The sequence below is a fragment of the Aotus nancymaae genome, unplaced genomic scaffold (assembly GCF_030222135.1).
Source record: "Aotus nancymaae isolate 86718 unplaced genomic scaffold, 86718_ANA_hifiasm-v0.15.2.pri h1tg000108l, whole genome shotgun sequence".
NCBI classification, from domain to species: Eukaryota; Metazoa; Chordata; class Mammalia; order Primates; family Aotidae; genus Aotus; species Aotus nancymaae.
Window position 1 is genome coordinate 43,110,334 of NW_026988523.1, and position 20,299 is coordinate 43,130,632.

The window sequence follows — 20,299 nt, forward strand, 5'->3', positions numbered from 1 at the left end:
ATGATATTGACCTATTTCTCAGAACAAGGTAGTTCAGGGGTTGGGAATTACTCGTATGGACTACGGTATAAATGCTCCACTCGGCAGATTGCTCCTTGTGCAGCATACGTGCTGGGAAACGATGTGATGACACTAGCACAAAGGACAGTTCATAGTTATTTTCAGTGATTCCTCATGTCTTTTTTTGTTTGAGATGGAGTTTCGCTCTGTCGTCCAGGCTGGAGTACAATGGCACAATCTCAGCTCACTGCAACCTCCGCCTCCCAGCTTCAAGCAATTCTCATGCCTCAGCCTCCTAAGCAGCTGGAATTACAGTCGTCTGCTACCATGCCCAGCTGATTGTTTTGTATTTTAGTAGAGACAGGGTTTCGTCATAATGCCCAGGCTGGTCTAGAACTCCTGAGCTCAGGCAATCCACTTGGCTCAGCCTCCCAAACTGCTGGAATTACAGGCATGAGCCACCATGCTTGGCTAGTTCCTTGCGTCTTAAAGCAAACACAGGCACCAGTATTCTGGGAAAACAGATGTTAATGGCTTGACCTCTGTCAGAGGAGGACTTGTTTGCTTAAGACGCTTGGAGCTGCCAAAGTTAGAGCCTCTCCAGGACACTATCATCCTCACCCATTTCTTATTCTCTATGCAGAGAGGGACCATCTCTCAAAAAGCTCCCATCAAAGCAACCATTCTGGGACTTTGAGCAGAATGTTTAAGGCAGTGTGGTTCTAAAATTCCACACCACCTGTTCTTCCAGTTGTGTCCTCTCTGAGCTGCCTCTGACAGTCACATTCCCTGGCCATGTGCCACAGCAGACTTGTCATACTGATTTTAGTGCTGTCCTTGGCCGTTGGGGGCAGGGAGGAAGGAGAGAGAAGAAAAGGGGAAAGAAGAAGAGAAATGGGAGTGGGGTCCATTCATCAATCTGTCTGTCGTTAAGGGCCCATCAACTCCCACTGTGGTACCTAAGAAGCTAGCTCAAACCTAGAGGCCATCCAGTGACCTCATCTGGACCAGTAAAGCAGCCAGGCCATTTTCCTGCCTCAGACATGCCTGCTCAGCTGCCCTCCCGCTTGCTCAGCTGCCCTCCCCCTTGGCTAGGGCTGGAAATGACTCGTCCTCCTGTGCCCTAGTTCCATGGGTTTCCTCTCTGTGACTCAGGGCAGAAGCCTCGGTTGCCACCAAAGGCAGCTTATGGTGTAGCTTCAGGTCTAGCCTGACTCAGTTGCCTTCCCTCAGCTATTCACTGCGGAGGCACTTAATGAAGAGGACACAAGGGTACAGGCCTGAGGGATAACTTCAAGGCTAATGTGTCTTGTTTCTAGTACTTAACTCTTCTTGTGAATTTCAAGAATTCCGAATTTTATTCTAAGTCAAGAGAACACTGCAAGAAAGGATTTTATTGTGTCCACTCCCTCCAAATGGCGTGGACATCTGGATTGGCCTCCTTTCCCTGACAAATATCACCGATTGGGTTGGGCTTTGCATGCTCAGGGTGACGTTTGGTATTGAGCTAACACCCTTCCTTTAAGGAAGTTAGAACACTTGATAAACTTTAAGCTTTTGATGCTCAGCAATACCCCTGTAACATTGAGGTCCAGTAGGGTAAAGTGTCTTGATTAATTATATAACATGCTTACTGCTTTTTGGTGGGTCTTTCATTGTGTTTTGTTTTTTTTTTCCTCCTTTCAGTTTGTTAAAACGAATTATGTGAACATCCAGGTTAGCGTGTTCTCCTTTCACAGGATAAGCCCCATCTTGTACTGTTTATTTCCACGCTGCCTGTTTTTCGGGGACTTGCGTGCATTTCCGCATTTCCATCGCCAGCTCTGAGAAGGTGCACGTGCAGAGTTTGTTGTGACCCCATTTCAGAACTGACAGAACCAAGTGCAGGCTTGTTCGATTTGGTAGAGACTGAGTCCCAGCAAGCGGAAGTGTCTTGCCAAGGGGATGGAACTGTGAATGGGACATGGAACTAAAATGGAACCTAGATGTGACCCCAGATATTTCACTTCTCTCACTGACTTTATTTCTCAGTTTGTTCTCAGACCAGGACATTCAGAGGATCTTCATTTTCATATGGAGAAACATCCAGGTATGTCTCAGTGGTTGATTAGGAGACCATATTCTTTAGGGATGTTGTTGAAACTTGTCAGGGTAGTTCCTAAGGTCCTGAGGCCTAGGATAACACTCTAACCTGGCCCCATGAAGTCTTTGGTAGACAGTAAGTGTTCAGTATGCATTTACTTATCTGATTAGGTGTTTTTTTATTATGGTGAATGTAGTTCCCTTAATATCAGCAAGGACTTAGTGAACATGTGCTCTTTACCTCACAGAAAAATAGAAAATGAGATGTTAAAAGGAAATAGAACACAAACTGTCTGCCTTCAAGGAGCTCACAGTCTAGTTCTGGAGACTGGAAAGACACAGTCTCTGCTCTCTGCTTGGACGGGGGTCACTAGGATCGTTCTAAGGTAATGAGCCACCTCTTACTCTTTTACCCAGCCCAGTTGTTTCAGATGAAAGGATAGAGAAGCCAGCATCTGCTATGATGGAGGTGATGTTTTATTTTAAGATAAAGTATGGAAGCAATTGATTGATGGATTATAAACTGGGAGGTCCAGGATAAAGCTTCATTCTCAGGGCATCAGTATATTTCACTGGGAGCCTCCTGGGCATTAATTCTGCCGTTAATTTTGTTATTAGAAACCTAGCCAAACAAAGGGAGGTGGTGAAGCTTGAGGCTGGTTTAACCTTGATGAAACAGTGATTTCACCAAGGATGATGTTGCCCCATCCATCTTCATCCATCAAGGCACTGCTGAAATATGCTAATGAAGCCCGAAGATAGGAGCACAGAGCAGTTAAATGGGGCGTTGCAGACGCTCTCCATACCCGCGTGACAGGGTGATGCCATTTACTGACCAGATTTAGTATCGGAAGGAGAGCAATGCTGACGTGATGTCGTGCTGGAAGATGGAATGGAGACTCCACCTAGTCAAAAGAAAGGGCAAGGTTCGGGGTGTATATTCTAGAAGAGGATGGGAAAACTTAGTTTTTGGTGAAGAGGTCGGTTTTCTTCATTCTCTTTGGCTCACTTTCTAGCCAGTCCACGCAGGAACCAGATATGTGGCTTACTGCAGATAGGGCAGCATTTTTAAATTCCAGAATGTGACCTCCCACCATGTGCCAAAGCAAGTTATCTGCTTCCATGTCAGTCTGCAGCACTTTGTTTCCAGTGGGCACATGAGCTAATATCTTGGCTTTTTTCTTTTAATTTAAAACCTTTTGGATACTTATTACATGCTGGGTATACTACCGAGTTACTTTATATATCTTAATCTAATTAAATTCTTACAAATAGCCAATGAAGAATCGAAATTATCACATATATTTTATAGATGAGTTTTGAGAGGTTAGATTCATGTCCAAAATTATGTAGCCAGTAAGTGGCATGGTTGGGGTTTAAATTCACGTCCACATGACGTTAAAGCCTTTGCATAAAATCACTGTGGTCTGATGGCTCTTGTGTAGGGTACAGCTGGGAATCCCTGATAACCGTTGAGAGCAGCTTGACTCACTTACAATATTTATTGCTTATATATTCTTTGGGTTCAGTTTAACTTTGGGATTCCCTTCACAATTCTTTCTTTTGTAAATAGACTGTAAGCTCTCTGAGGCCAGCAGCCAAGCCCTTTCTCTTATCTCCTAAATGTTGGTGATGTCCCTCGTTTTCTACATGGAGTGCTTCTTTTTGGCATCATGCTTCTAATGGATAGTTAAAAGCTGACCAGCTGCTTTCTGGTTTTCGTTTCATACATTAGATGAAAGCCATGGGGGATTTTACTCGTCTTTACAAGTTAATTCTACAGGAATCACAGTGAAATTTCTGTTTCTTTCAATTTATTGGTGGATCCACTTTTATTTCCTACTAGTTCATTGCCTTTCTCCTATCTAGTCTATATCAGACCGTACAGAAAAAAGTAAACAGCAAATGAAATTTTATTATTATGTATTAAACAGTGTCTTTGGAGCAGTCTATATTAGGAGGTTTGTGCCAAATTTTGCTCATCTTAGGATCCCAGACTGTTCCTCTAAGAGACTCTGCCACCTTCTTTTACAAAATGCAGACCCTGGGCTATGAGGTGGTCTTGGGCAACTCAGGCAAAACAATTCCTAACTCTAAAATGTTTATCAGCTTTTGTTTCTTATCCTAAATGGAGATAAAGTTGGAAGTTAAAAACAGAAAAGAAGAATGGATTAAAAAATATTTAAATAACATGCCAAGTAACATGAATTTACTGAAATAAACTGTTTTAGGATAAAAGTGCCATTTATAAAATCAGTTCTGAACTTTGGCGACTCCAGACTGTTATTAAAGAGTTAATACCCAAAGGCTTCACCGTCCAGGATGTTGTGTGGGTCAGTGTATCTTGCCAAGAGGTAACATCAGCCAGTGGAATCAGTTGGGCTCTCCGTCTGGCAGATCTGTCTCTCTCAGCTGCTCCTCCTCCAGTTTCTAGTCTTGGAGTTCATATACAGTAAATCTTTCTCTTAATAAAGCCGTTTTTCAAATCTGACTTTGGACTAGGGACTGCTTTTTCTCCAAATACAACAGCTGTTAAACATGGTGCATTGGGCACGGTGTATATCTCTTTGTTTAGTTTTGGGTTTTTAATATAAGCAGAGACATAAAGAAGTGGGAGGACTCTATCGATTTCTTTCTACCCATGAGTCATCTACTGGGTTTGGAAATAAGGCCTCCAGCCTCAAAAGGCTTCGGGGCTCCCTGGGCTTCTCACCCTTAAGGATGAAGCCTATTGTGCCCTAATAACCAGGACAGGGTTCCCCCCGCTTCTTTTGGTGAGATAAAATTGTGGAGCTCAAGGTGTCTGCCAGCAGAGGCCAGACCTTTTGGCCCCTATCTGTCCCAGTTACATGGGGAAAAGCATTTTTGCCCCTTGCTCGCTGGTCCTTCTGTCACTGTCTCTGTTCCCAATGCACTGGGGAGCGTTAACTCCCTGAAGGGGAAAAAGTTCACAAAAGAAATGAATTATGCATATGGAATTCATTTCCTTGATGAATAGGGAATCTGAACAAACTCCATGGCTGTTTGATTTTAAGGCAGAGGAGAAGGGGGGCCTGGGGCTTAAGAGTATAGTTGGGGGTGATCAAAAAGAACTTGGAACAAGAGAGGTGGGAGAAAACCATTGCAGGAGGACTTGGGATGGAAATATTTAGGACAAAGTAAGGGGACCTTTGAGAACAGTTTAGGACCCTTTATTCTTGCTAACACGTACACAGATATTTACCTCACTCCCGATTAATGTGCAGATTTGTCCGCAGGGAAATTGGAAATGGTAATGAGATTATACTGGGAGAAATGACAGCGCCGAGTTGATGTGACCATCCTGAATTTAAGTTGTTCAGCCTGATTTTTTGACTTTCTTCAGCGCAGGTTAACAATGGGCACTTTGATTTTGAGGCAGGAGTTTTGTGGTAGGTAAGGAACTGCATTGAGAAGTGGAAGGCTGGGATCCAAGCCCCAGGAGACACACAGGCTGTGTGACTGTGGGCAAGTCACCTGCCCTTTCCATCTCAGTTATCTCATCTGTAAGTGGGGATTATGGCAACTGCCTTGGGGAAAAATTATAAGGATCAAACGAAAGTGCTTTTATGTGTAACACAAGATGTGAATCTGAAGGGATGTTATTTTTCTCTGTGTGCCTTCTTTCTTGATGGCATTTTAGATATTCAGACCTAGTCTTTTCAGCAAGCCAGGATTTCTTTAGAGCAGAAGAAGGAAGGGGAAATTGATTCAGGAGCAGCATGCTGGTTGAAGGAACAAAGAAACAAGCAAAAAATCATATTTTAATCCTCACCTCGTCTATGTTATGAAAACCATTTAAAATAATCAGTCCGATGTTTTTGGCAAATTTAGCCACTGAATCAGTAGTGGTTGCTGCGTAACTAGTTTGATCAACAGTAGGGAAGCTTGTCATTGACAGCCACATTCCTTATGGAATCAACCGGAGGGTGGATTTTAGAGCTTCCCATGTAGGCTGACTAAGAGGCAACCTCTGTCCTGGCTGCCAAAGACCTGTGGACGCTTCCGAGGAGGAAATGTGGCCAAACTGACCTCTTACTTCTAATTGTTCTCCATTATTCCTTGTTTCTGAATGGAAAAAAGACTCGGGGACACTAAGTCTTCAGGAGAGGTACCAGGTAGAGAGTCACACATACCTGTGCGCATTTGTTAGGGATATTTTCCTGCTCGTTGAGAGGAGACTGTTTTGTTTTGTTTTTGTAATAGTTATGGGGTCTTAAATCCATTTCAGGATTGAGCAGTTTCAGCAGGTCCAACCACCGCCATGTCTCTGTTTTTCTCACCACCTAATTTTAGTACATGCAGTTTTTCACAGAGATGTGTTTGTTTTACAACAAATCCTTTTTAGGGGTCAGGATGTGTAGTGGAAGACAGTCGTATCCCTTGGACTGCCCACCACAAACACATTTTGTGCAACGTAACTTTAGTGCAGTGGCATTCAGTCCGGCGTGCAGGCCATGGCCCTGGGCAGAGTGTGGAGGTGTCCCGGGGCAGCCTTCCTGGTAGTAAGGGGGGCAACCCTGACAGGCTTGGGGGTCCTACCCCATCTTCAACGCCTGCACCTTTGTTTCATGGATTTTATTTGCTTGGCTTTATGGAAAAGAGTCTGCTTTTAAACATCTTTGAAACCCAGTGGTGCAGAGAATAGACCAGTGCCTAGTATGAATTATTTATTTGTTTATTAAGATTTTCATGGCACCTTCCTTCTCAAAGCTCAAGGCACTGAATAGAACTCTTCAGACTGATAGCAGTTAGCACTAAAGGTTGAACAGAGGCCACTGGAGGAAGAACCACTAGGGAGGATGAGAAAAGAGGGAAGAGGAGCAGAGAGAAGAGCGTGGCAGTCCAGGCGACAGAGCCACCGCTACAGGACCCCACGCTTTGCAGGGAGGAATCCAGCCCTGCCAGGAAGTTGTTTTCTTATCAGGGAAAGTCACTTCCCTCTCTCAGCCTCCTCCATGAAATTGAGGTGACCTCGTTGACCTCCTGGGCCCCTCCCAGGTATGATCTTTTAAGAGGCCTGAGGAGTTTTCCTTTTCAGGTGAGCAGGCCTAACCCTTCTGCCAAGTTGTTAGGGCAATAAAAATCATCATAAAAATTTTTTTTAATGCTATGCATAAACCTTTCAATAACAAGTATATTTGGTACAGAGTGGTTTTCAACCCTGGTTGAACATTAAAATCACCTGGGGAACTTTTAAAAAATACTACCAGTGCCTGGGATCTACCCTGGAATGATGAAATCAGAACATCTGGGAGCTGGTGCTAAGCATCTGTATTTTCTCAAAGCACCCCAGCTTTCGTGTTATGCACTGGGGTTGTGAAATACCTGGGGAGGCCAACGATGGGAAGTGAAGCTGAGCGTGCCCAAAGAAAGGCAAGGAAGGGCTTATTATTAGGGGTGCGATTTAAGTGCTTCCGATTAACAGTGGAGGAAGGAAATTTAAAACTATCCTTTGAAGTTATCAAGGTATAGGTTATCTTTATAGTAAGGGTCGCCCATTTGGCTTGTATAACTTATTTTTCATTTACTTCAAGGCCGGGAAACTTCAGAAGTGTCACAGCAGGTTCTTTGGCCACCTCATCACTTTGGCTCTCACTGAAAGTGTCAACCACATGCCAGCCACTGTTGAAGGGAAATCATACCTAGGATATTTTACTTGCATGCAGCAGAGAGGTGGCTGTTACCCTCTCCATCATACAGAGAAGGACACAGAGGCCCGGAGAGGCTACATAATCTTTTGTAATCCCCAAACTTGTACATAGTGGAGAAGGGGATCAAACTTGTTCATCTTACTCTAAACGACCCGTTTCTTCCTACTATACTTAATGCCTCTTAGCATGATGCTGGACTTGCTCTTGGTGGGAGGGCGTGTGGCTTTCTTTCTCAGATAGGGGAGAAAACATGAGAGGAGAAATCAGCTTCTTCAGAGATTACAGTAGAGATTTAGCAAGGTGGTTTGGTTGTAATGAAAACATGCACCAGAGCAGGGGCCTCTGGCCCCAGGGGCAGGCTTACAATTAGAACTGAGCCGAAAGAAAGACAATTGTGGGAAGGTCCAAATGAGCAATATGGGAAACACGCTTTCGTTTAACTGTGATACCTTTGGTCATTGATGTGACTTAGGCTGTTTGCCTCTTTCATTCCAAGATGACACACCTCTGTGGGCTTACTTGTATTCACTCTGAACCTGGATCCTTTTTAGGGGGTCCAGGCTAGAATGTATTGGAATGTGGGAACACTGTCCTGCAGATGTAGTTCGGTCCTCTACCCCCGCCATGCTCTTAGTCACTTCACCTGCTGCCTTCCAAAACAAATGGGCTGCGTGTGTCTCCTTCCCTTAACAAAGTATTCTATAATCATATTTTCTAGCTTAAAACAAAATTAGTCTTTTGCATGTTAAACACATCTAAAGCACTTTTATTAATGGATCGCTTTCCTTCAGGGATTATAGTGCTTGGTATAAAGTGCTAACTCATCTATTTTCATGCCATACAGGGAAGGAAAGTGTTAACTATTTTTGAATGTAGAGAAAACTTTGGTTGAGAGTCTCTAGACCTTAAACCCAGGACCAATTTAACAAAACTGTCATCCTCCCAACACCCTGGAAAGATAATGCTCTAAATCTATCATTTTTGGGGGTCCCAGTATGCAAAACAGGCTGTTTGCTGGTATTAGTTTTTCCTACCTGTGGCTTGGAGTCACTGCCACTTGGCTTCCTAGATTGTGTCCCATAAATTCAACCATAAGGAGCTCCCCCGCTGCTGCACCTGGCCTTCCTTGTCCTTCACATCCCTGCTGCAGACTGTAACACACTTTCAAGGCAGCTTTTTTGGGTGTGTGCTCCACCCCCTGCCAGGGGTGTGATAGGTCAGACTTAAACTCATGCAACTCAAAATGACCATGCTGGGTCTGTTTTGAGTTTGAATTTTGACCTTGATGCAGCCTTCACATACTTTCTCTTATGAATTCCCTTTAATGCTAGTGAATAAAAATATAATAGCTTTCCTGTCCCTTCTCATAATAACATTGCCAGCTTTGAGGGTTCTTTGAAAACCTTGCTTGAGAAGTCCGTGGCCAAAGAAAACAGGGATATTTGGCTTGAAAGTACGGGCTTTGCTCACCAAGCTCCTCTCTCTGAGGAAGGCAGGGAAAGAGTTGAAGGTTTCTGGGAAGGGGCATAGAAGCAACTCTCAACTCTGGCCATGTGGATCTGCAAACAAAATTAAGGAAATGCAGTGCTACAGATACCATCTCTGGGCTTCATGCTGTGGCCAATCATTCAGAGTCAGATTTGGAGACTTTCTGGAGATGGGGAAGCCATCCGACTCTTAGGCATCTGGTGTAAAGAGAGACTTTTTCTTTTCTACTTTCTTTTTCTTTCTTTTCTTTTTTCTTTTTTTTGAGATGGAGTCCGGCTCTGTTGCCCAGGCTGGAATGCAGTGGTGCGATCTCGGCTCACTGCAACCTCTGCCTCCAGGATTCAAGCGATTCTTCTGCCTTAGCCTCCTGAGTAGCTGGGATTACAGGTGCCCACCCACCACTATGCCTGCCTAGTTTTTGTATTTTTAGTAGAGACAGGGTTTCACCATGTTGGCCAGGTTAGTCTCAAACTCCTGACCTCAAGTTACCCACCCACCTCAGACTCCAAAACTGCTAGGGTTACAGGTGGGAGCCACCGCTCCTGCATTTGCTACTTTCTATTGGAAGAGAAGGCAGCCCTGAGTTAGTCCGTTTACAGTCTGCATATGTGGAAAATAGAAGACCATCATAGTCCCTAAAACTTTCCTTGCCAGTTAACCCTGCTGGACAACCTGGCTGTGTCTCTTGACAACCGGTAACTGCGAGCAGGGCCCTTGCTTCTCTAGGTTTGCACATTAAGGACTTTGCACAGTGTGGATGTAGCTCATGCCGCTCTGCGGTCTAGTACATGCTGCTTGAATTTTCATTATCAGCCTCCTCTCCTTCCACCTCCAAGAAAATAAGCGTGCAGAAAAGTAGCATTTCAGTTCCTTTACCACCTCTGCTTCCCTTCTCTCTTCTTTTCCTCCTTGTAGCATTCCCTTTGGTACCAGGGAGAGATGGTGGTTGAAAATGGGGGAAATGATTTTGCTCAGCAAAAAAAAAAAAAAATCAGCCTAAAGCTTAAGATCGGTGGGGAAAGGAAAGCGCACTGCAAGCATAGCCCAGCCCAGGCGTGCCACCTCCCACCCAGCCTCCGTGTACCTCCTGTCTCTGAAGGAGGGTGATGAATTCGGTTTCCACCAACATTAAACTGATAAATGAAATTTGTATGTTAAAACAATGATCATTTAATTGTATTTTATTTCCTGCTTTCCCATCCACACTTGGATCTCACCCTCCTCCCCTTGACCCACCCTTCAGCTTTGGGGAGGGGGTGGTGGAGGCTGTGGGGAGCAGGGGCATCGCAAGCTGTCGGTTTGCATTGTGCGGACGGGGAAAGGTCTCTACCTGGCTCATTTTGTCCCCTTTGCTTAGGCTGTCACTGCTGACAGTCCTCATGTTTATTTCATCTCGCGTGGTGGCTGTCTCGTTTCCCTACCCTCCGATGTCATTAACGCACAGAGAGCGGGCCCTGCAGTGTTGAGCCTAATGAATTCCGCTGTGGCTGCTCTGCTCCCCACCTCGTTACCAAAGCTCAAGGTGTCAAATTAAACCCAGCCTAGAGAGAAAGAGAAAGTGCAGGAGAGAAGCAAGAGCAGGGGAAGAGGGAGGTGCAGAGAACACATAAACAGCCCTCCAAAAAGAACAGTTGAAGGTAGGGGGAGAAGAAAGGAGAAGAATGAGACAGGAACCTACAAATGGGTGACTCCTCCCGAGACCAAATCCACTTTAAGCACGGTGACATCCATGACTCACAGCAGGACCTAATGACCTATTCTTCACCGGATGGGGTTTGTCCCTTGGCCTTGGCTGCGGTTTCCTTTTCCTCATTGTCTGGTTGATTTATTTTCATGGTTTATGCAGATTGGGCACCTCGCAAAGCAGACAGAGCAAGTGAGTACAGTCAGAGCTTATGGAGGGACGGGGCGCGTGTGCGTGTAAGGAAAAGTAGAAAAGCCAAATGTGAGCTCCTGGCTTAGTGGCTCTGATCAGCTGTGGAAATCTGTTTCAAAATGGTAGAAAGAGGAAATAATCACAAAGGTTTTTTTTTTTTTTTTGAGATGGAGTCAGTCACTCTGTCACCAGGCTAGAGTGCAATGGTGCGATCTTGGTTCACTGCAATCTCTGCCTCCCTGCGATCTCCGCCTTCCGGGTTCAAGCCATTCTCCTGCCTCAGTTTCCTTGGTAGCTGGGATTTCAGGCTCAAACCACCACACCAGCTAATTTTCATATTGTTAGTAGACACGGGATTTCACTATGTTGACCGGGACGGTCTTGATCTCCTGACCTCACATGAACCTCTGTGGGGGTACTCTAGCAGATTTCCCTCCCCTTGCTCCACCCCAATTTGGGAAATACTGATTCACTTCATCTCTTTTCTGTATAATATTGTGTCATTTACAAAACATTTTCCTTTATGTTATTGGCATTTTATCTTTGGAGCATTTTGTTGGAGATGACCATGAATACTTAAGAGTCTTCCCATTCTAAAGATGGGAAAAATGAGGAGTAGAGATGTTAACTCACTTGCTCAAGGTAATAGAAATAGAAGGTGAGAGAACAGGGTTACATTTAAGACCCTGTATTTCAAGAGTACAGTGTTTTTCCCTTATGCCACTAAACTCCCTAGATTTTTGTCAAGAGGTGGGAGGAAGTTAAAGATAAATAAGCTTGTGAATTTTAAAACTTGAAGTAAATTTATATGCAGCAAAATGGTTAGACCTAAAGTATACAGTTTGATGTGTTTTGACAAGTAAATATACACATGTAACCAACACCCCTTTATCACCTTAGAAAGTTTCTTTCAACCCTTTTTACTTCTCTTACCACCCGCACCCCCATTGCCACATTATCATACTTGATTTTTCCCTGTTTAAACTTTGTTTTTGTTTTAGAGTCTCTCTCTTGTCACTCAGGCTGGAGGGCAGTGGCATGATCTCAGCTCACTTCAACTTCCGCCTCCCAGGTTCAAGTAGTTCTCCTGCCTCAGCTCCCAAGTAGCTGGGATTACAGGTGTGTGCCACCACATCTGGATAATTTTTGCATTTCTTGTAGAGACGGAGTTTTGCCATGTTGGTCAAGTTGATCTTGATCTCCTAACCTCAAGTGATCTGCCTGCCTCAGCCTCCCAAAGTGTTGGTATTAGAGGCGTGAGCCACCACGCCCGGCCATGTTTAAACATTGTTAATAGAATCACACAATACGTATACTTTTGTATCTGGTGTTTACTTATTGTACTGTTTTCTGAGATTTATCCGTGTTATTGCTTGCATCAGTACTTCACTCCTCCTTATTGCCAAGTGGTATTCTATTGTGTGAATACACCACAATTTGTTTATCCAGTCTCACTTGTATTTAAAAAAAAAAAGAAAACCTTTTTACAATAATTTGGTATTTAAAATGCAATTTTTTATAAGTATTTTGGAGCACATGGATGATGGTCCATGAGGCCTGGCTCCCTGAATTCAGTGGCAGGGCCATGGTACTGGGCAAGAGGGGTGAGCGAGTGGCTGGGTGTGGTGACTCACACCTATAATACCAGTACTTTGGGAGGCTGAGACAGGTGGATCACTTGAGGCAGAAGTTCGAGACCAGCCTGGCCACCATGGTGAAACCTTGTCTACTAAAAATACAAAATTAGCTAGATATGGTGGTGGGCACCTGTAATCCCAGCTACTTGGGAGACTGAGGCAGCAGAATCTCTTGAACTCGGGAGGTGGAGGTTGCGGTGAGCCAAGATGGCGCCACTGCACTCCAGCCTGGGCTACAGAGTGATGAGTGAGCCGAGGCACAGGGCAGACACAAGCCTGTCATTACTGTACCTCTCAAACCTGGACCCACAAACCCATACTTTAAATGGCCTGGAACTTACTTGTCTCTTTGCTTGGGGCTCATTGTCTGCTTCATTGTCCTTGGCTATTTATGACAATAGGCATGACAACAGAACGGCATGTTCCTTCTCTGGAATTTTCTATGTTTGTTATTTGATTTTAAAACTCTGCTCCCTTTTCCCAGGATGAAAACGGAATTTTGTTTCTGATAGATTTCACCATTCTTTTCCAAGTAGTAGAGTCAACACAGGGATATCACAAATTGGGACTAGAAATTGCTGGCAGATATTTTGTAAACACAATGCATTGGGGGTAGGGTGTCTAGCTCTAACATTTGCATTTTGTAGATGGGGGCAATATGAAAAACTTCGTCACTCCACCAAGATTTTTGGCACTTAGAATAGCAAGAAAACCCACGTTCCCTTACTTATAATGCAGTGCTTTTACCTTACACCAAAAGGGTAGGATGTGTGTGTGTATTTCCATGGTCTCTGTGGTTTGTATTAGCAGAAAAGAGGTCCAGTCTTTGGAACTCTGCTTAGAGTTGACATCATGGCAAAACATCAGATCTCAGGTTTCATTGATTTTAAACTTACTATGTCATGTGATTATCTCGTCACTGATGGCCTTTGTCATTAAATCCACTGCTTCAGCCAGGCTGGACACATTCAAGGAGGAGCAGGATCAAGAAGGTTTTTGAAAGATGGAGACAAGTGAAGTGAGAAATACTGGAATTTCAATTCTTTCCTTCTTTTTAAAACTATCCCTGGTGATATCTGTACTTTCTACAGAGTCAAAATGGGAAGAGAATGGTCTGAGAGCGGAGATTTGGCAGCATCACATCTATAGTTCTGCTTTCTTCTCCATTCCCATACACATAAACTTCATGAAAATAAACTCAGTTATGTGACGTTTAAGGTCTGTTCAGAAAGGATTCAGTTGTAGTCAGTCAGTGGAAGAACCAAGGTAGTTAACCAAGTCTTAAGCATTTATGTATTCATTCAGCAACATTTATCAAACTGGATATGGGAAATAGATAAAGCCAGCCTCTGCCCTCAGGAGCTTGTGATTGGGGAATAGTGTGTGATCCGTATTACCACAGCGGGGAGCACAGCATGTGATGGTAATGGAGGACGGGCTCCTAGTGTGGCCTGCTTGGGTTGGGGATGGCACACTGGGTTGGATAACTCAGAACCAATTTTAGGGAAATTATCCAAAGGAGTTATTCATTAATTTAGCATCTCTCCTCCTCAGTCTCTGACATCTTTTTTAAACTGCCTGTCTTCTACAGAGGTCCATGCTGTGGGAGTGTGGTCTGGCCTTGGGAGTGGAAATGTCCAATGTTGAGTACAACATTGAGATACGTGGCTCTTGGGGCCACTCTTAATCTTCCAAGGATGACCACCATTTCTTGTGGTGGTTTACTGAGACAATCAAGACAATATGGATATTTCTGGTAACGGTCAGTGAGATTTTTTCTTGTGATTGACCTACTGTTTGTGTTTGCTGATCTGGAACTAAAGTTGACCTCCTTCATTGCAGCCATCTGTTCTGGTTTTGTGTGTCTGTTTGCACTGGGCTTTAGATTTGTAAGACATTGTGTATAGGTATGTGATGTAGCCTCCCTAAGTCTTAGTGCATAGGATTTGACATGGCATTGATATGCTGGTTTTGCAGTGAAACTACTGTGATTGTTATAGTCTAACATGGTGTAAGGACGTGATGAAGATTCTGTATGAGAAATGAAACTGTGGCTGCCTTTGGGATTAGTAGATACATGGAACAGGAACAGGAACAAGAAGACATGTAGGTATTCACCGTAACAGGAATAGAGGGAGATTATATAGAGACAGTTAGCCTTCAAGTGCAGCTAGAGAATGGAATTAACATGGCACATTTTAAAATATTTTAGGAACGATATTTTTAAAAGAGAGTCAAAATAAAATGTTTTCATCTGATTAATTGACCAGAAATTGGGCTGCTTAATATAATGAATAATTCTTAGGATCTATCGATATGGCTACTCAATGGTAAGAAGTGCCACATAAATTTTGGTCTAGTATCTATATAATTATGTAACTCTAGCCAGGACGCTGGGTTAAATATGGGTAACAGCAAAAACACTTCTGTCCTGATAAAATCTCAGTCATATTTAAATACTTAATGGACTCAGAGATCTTTTTCAAGTAAACAATTATTTCGGTGGCAAATGTTTAGTACATCTCATAGAAATTTTTTGTCCCAATTTGTTTGCCTGTACAATCTTTATTCTTCTTATTAATTTAGTCAGTATTTTGAAGAGCCAGAAGAGAATTCATCTTATTTGTGTTAGTTTAGATCAACATACTGGTAATGCTGACTATTTTCACTTCCCTGAAATTAAACACGTGTATTCCCTTTGTCTTAGACAAGTCATGAGGGGGAACCTGCCTGAAATTTGGCTAACACGTGGCGTGCTGTTTGATGTCACTGAAGGGTTTGTCAATTTAAGGTTGAGTAATGGCTACAGAGGAAAATGAAGGAAAGAAAAAACCTTCATGTGAAATAGAAAGTATAAAGGACAATAAAATGCTAAAATTACAGGAAATTCTTGTAATATGACTAATCATGTATGAGACTTGTAGAGATCAGTTCTGCTACAGGTATCCTTATGTTATATAAATGATATATTATTATAATATCCTATTACATATATTATACTATCATATTATACCAAGAATAGATAACAATATTTTTCATCAACTGGTGATTCAAATGTGAGTTTATACGTGGGTCGACTGTAGTTATGTATTTGATACCAAGCCTGTGTTGAAATAAAACAACTCCCCCCCCAAACTCCTATGTGGAATATTTGACTAAAGCAATATTAATAAGATAACGTGTTCTATTCCAGATACGGATGTAATTTGCTGTTTGATAAAGCAGAACAAAACGATGGAGTGGTTGGTACTGTTTTCCACAGACTAGAAAAATAAGAACATACGTAGAGTTGATAAGATGTCATTGGTTCCAAGAGACGAGCTTCTGAAATACCTGGTAGTTGAGGGACATTAAAGAGGAGCAATTATTTCAGTGACGAGGGCAGTTCCACTTGTTCTAACTGAATATTTTTAGGACATAGAAGATGCATCATACATTGGTATCTATTCAGAAGGTGGGGACATCTGCTGTCTGTCATGTATCTGAGAGATGCTGATCTCGACAGTAGGCAATAATAATATGGTAAACTAACCCTAATATTATCATGATGCATTAAAACTGGGTTAATCGAAGCAATAAAATCAAACTAACAGTAAATGATTATACAACATGTTAAGTCATATTTACTTTAATCTTAGAAACGAAATAATTTTATATTCCAACAGATATATTTCTTGATATCTGTTCTGAGAGGATAGAAACACGGTTCAAAATTCGTACAAGAGGCTAATAACAACTTAGTTGGTAGTAAAATATGCAGCATTGGAGGTAGAGTGCATTTTTTGCTGCACCTTCTTGTTTAATCTGAGTTGACCTGTAAGTAGGCATATTGTTTTTTGGGGAATCGGGAGTTTGCTTAAGTGGAAAGAAGCCCCACTTTTCCTTGGATAGTTTACCAGTCAAGGAAAGAAATACACTTTTTTCTACCTGAGTTAGATTTGCCTTTTATTTATTCACCCTGATCTGTGTGGCTTTACTGACCACTGTGGTTTAAGCCCATGCAGCCTGCATACTGTACAAGAAAGAAAGGGGATGGACAGATGGTCTCAGAGTTAAACAAATGCCTGGTGCCTCTGCCACTCCATGGCTTGCCATCCTATCATCATGGTAGTTTTGGGGATGGCCTCCCAGCAGCTTCATTGTTATGGCCGTGGGCATTCGTGTCCCACTGTCAGGCAGATTCTAGGGGGCAGGGAAGCCAGAGTGATGGGTGGCAGGCAGGTGGTAGATGAGGAGACCTAAAGTCAAAAAGCCAGACCCCTTCTCTCTTAATTCATAATGTATTCAGAAGTTGTAATTATTTCACAAATAATAAATGAGGTGCCAAAAAGAAAAACTGAAATTTAAGATAAAAGCCAAATCAACCTCACAGCCCACTCTAATCCTGCAGCCACGATTTAGCTCAATTGCAAAAGTGATCCTATGCCCAAACACCCAGTAAAGCAAATGCCGCCATGTCCAAAGGTTCTCATCAGCCTGGTGTGGAGCTCAACTGATTGAAAACTGCTTTTTATCTGCTGTGGACATAGGGATTTCTGGCAATTTCAGTTCTTCCCTTTCTAAGAATGACCAAAATAAGTAAAGATAATTATTAGAGACAAAATATTCGAGATCTATTAATACAGATAATGGCTGTAGCATTTCCTAAGCATCAAAATCTGTGGACAACAGCTTTTTCTCTGGATTGCAGCGTGATATCCCCGAGTGTATTTGACACTATATAAGTGTATACACAGCATAGTGTCCCATGGTTCTTAGAGTCAGACCATTTGGCATTCCAGCCTGCCACATATCTACAGATGAGACTGAGCTTTATGACCTTGGATGGGCTATTTAAACTCTCCAACCCTCAGATTATTAATTTGTAAAATTGGAATTTTAATAGTTACCTTATAATAATAACAGCCAATATTTATTGATCACGTACATGTCAGATACTGCTATGATCACTTTACGTATATTATCTATTTCCCTGTGCACTACAACCTTTTGAGGTAGAGGCTCTTATTATTTCCATTTTCTAGTTGAGGAGACAAAAGACAGAGAGGTTGAGTAACTTGCCCTGGTGGATCCAGTTATTAAATGGCAGAGCCAGGATTTGATCTCAGACTCCATGATTTCCAGTCGCCCATTCCCATTGTCTCACTAAGACTCTTAGGAGGAGCAGCGGCAATCTCATGTATTAACCTCATGGCACAGTGTCTGATGGGGAGCAGGCACTAAGAAAGGGCTGATTCATTCATCATCTCTTTTCCCTACAATGAACAATGTCACATGGACACAGAGAGAGACTATTTCTTTCCCTGAATTGTTGGGAATTAGGTTTGTTGTTTTAAGCTCTAGAAATCACATCCTGGGAATGTGCCCAGATTTGAAGATACACATTGATTCATAACATCTCAGCTGGGGAGGGTGAAATACCATTCAGAATTCTGCATCCAAATCCCCTGGGGGAAAAGGTGGTAAATCAAGGGCATCCACAGATCTTTCCCGTTTTAGTTGTAGGCATGGAGAAGGCATTTTTCTGCCACTTCTTCATTGTGAATGTAACTCTATTCCCTTTACATTAACACCTAAGTTCTTTGAGAACAAAAGCTGTAGCATATATTCCCCTTGTGTTCCTAAAACACCTTACATAGCACCAAACATGTGCTGTACATCCCAAAACTAGTTGTTGAACCAAGTGGAGTTCTTTGACAGAGTAAAGGAAAATTGGGATTTGTACCAAGGAGGCACCAGGTGAGTCTGGGAAGAACATCTCTTTGCTGTGTGAATGGACAACACCGTTGGTTGGAGTGGCTGCAGAACCTGCCACCCCCTTCACACTTTGTCCCTTGTTCCCTCTCCCTGGCAACTTGAGCAAGAACACTAAGCTTGGCCAGTTGGAAAAGCCAGCCATACCCAGTCTTGAGTTTTGAGGGAGCTAAGCAGAGAGACAGGATTACTACAGATGCTTCAGAGGTGGCAGCAGAATCGAGGGTGGTGGCAGTGGCCAGGATAAGTCCCCAAGGCCAGCAGTACCAGGCTCTGTCTCCTAACAGACTTCCTCTGGCAGCACCTTGGCTGTATTCTCAGCTGTCTGTGCTTATTTTTCTGAGCTTGATTCTCCAGGTTTCCTGTTGACTCTGGGAGGCACTGCCTATCTGTCCAATAAATTCCTTTCCTGGGTAGGTGAGCCAGAGTCCATTTCTGTAGTTTGCAGCCAAAAACCTTGACAGGTAGAAGTTAGGGAAAATCAAATGCTGTTTCAAAAACTACTCACCAAAGGAAAATGAGGAGGGGTTGAAGGCAGTATTCAGGGTAGATGATGATAAGGCCAAGGTTTTCTGAGTGAGCCAAGTATTTCTGGTAGAAAATAAGGTTTAAGCAAACTGGAGAAGGATTGCACCTGGCTTTGAAATATAAGGGAAAGTCGACTAAACCTGAAATACAGATTTGGGCTTTGAATGGAGCCCTTTGGGGACCTTGCCTACCTGGGACATGCTGGGGCCCGGAGCTTTGGGGAACTGACACTGGGTTTGAAAAGCAGCTGCCAGGGAGCTGAGGCGTCTCAGCTGCAGCTGACATGGCAGTGCTGAGACCCAAAACACCTGCGTGGTAAGACTGGTGAAAGATCAAGGACACTTTACAGACCTCCTCTTGGGATAAAGTGTAGGATCTGTGCCATTACATAAATTCCTTTCGTATTAGCTTGCTCCTTGTCACCCTATCAGCTAGATAAAACCACAGTCATTTGTAGCAACATCAGCAGAGGGAGAAGGAAGTGGTTTTGTCTAGAGGTCACACCTAGTGGTTATACTGACGCCTGCTGCCATTGCTGTCTTTTCTTGGTTAACAGAACAGAGAAGCTTTTATGTACGTCATCCTTGACTACAGCTCTTCAGTACATTTGCTAGTCATTGAGGTTAGAAAACCAAACATAGGGTGATTTCTTTTTAACGTGTAGTATTTCATCTCTGTTTTAGCAATATTCTAGACTGTGCTGTGCCTACAAGTAACACATCAGCTGTTGATACTACTAATTCTCTTTCTGGGATTCATATCCTCTGCCCTCACAAATTCTGCTCAGCACTAGGTTACCTACCTTACCAGCGGGCTCATGCACCTGGACGTACACCTGCACTGTCCCAGTGCGGGAGGTCACCCAGAGAATTGCCACAACAGCTGGTCACATCTGGATGCAAACACAGTGCTTGTTGGGGTGCCTGTTCACCTTATTTAAGTAAACACAGACCGGACGCAACTGAGAGGAGAGGACTTTTCCATGTTTTTCTCTGTCTACCAACTCTTCTTCATTTGACTGTGAATTCTTCAGAAATTGAACCCCTGCATTTCTCATCCTTAACTTTTTCAGCATCTATAGTGATGGGGGGAAGGAATGCTGATGTTTTGAACACCTGTGAATGAATCCACCAGATGCCCTCTCTCCCATGGGTGTGTCTGAAGGACATCTCCTCTGATACAAGGGATGACATTACCAATGCTTCATGTCAAAGAGACCTCTACATCCTCAGGGAAAGCTCTGATACCATGGTCTAGGGATC

The 20,299-nt window shown here is 43.2% G+C and overlaps 1 protein-coding gene across 5 annotated transcripts in view; it reads left to right on the top strand.

The window, feature by feature from the left end:
• The window catches only part of PBX1 (PBX homeobox 1), a 329,519-nt gene that overhangs the window by 84,508 nt on the left and 224,712 nt on the right, over positions 1 to 20,299 (top strand). The window lies entirely within an intron of this gene.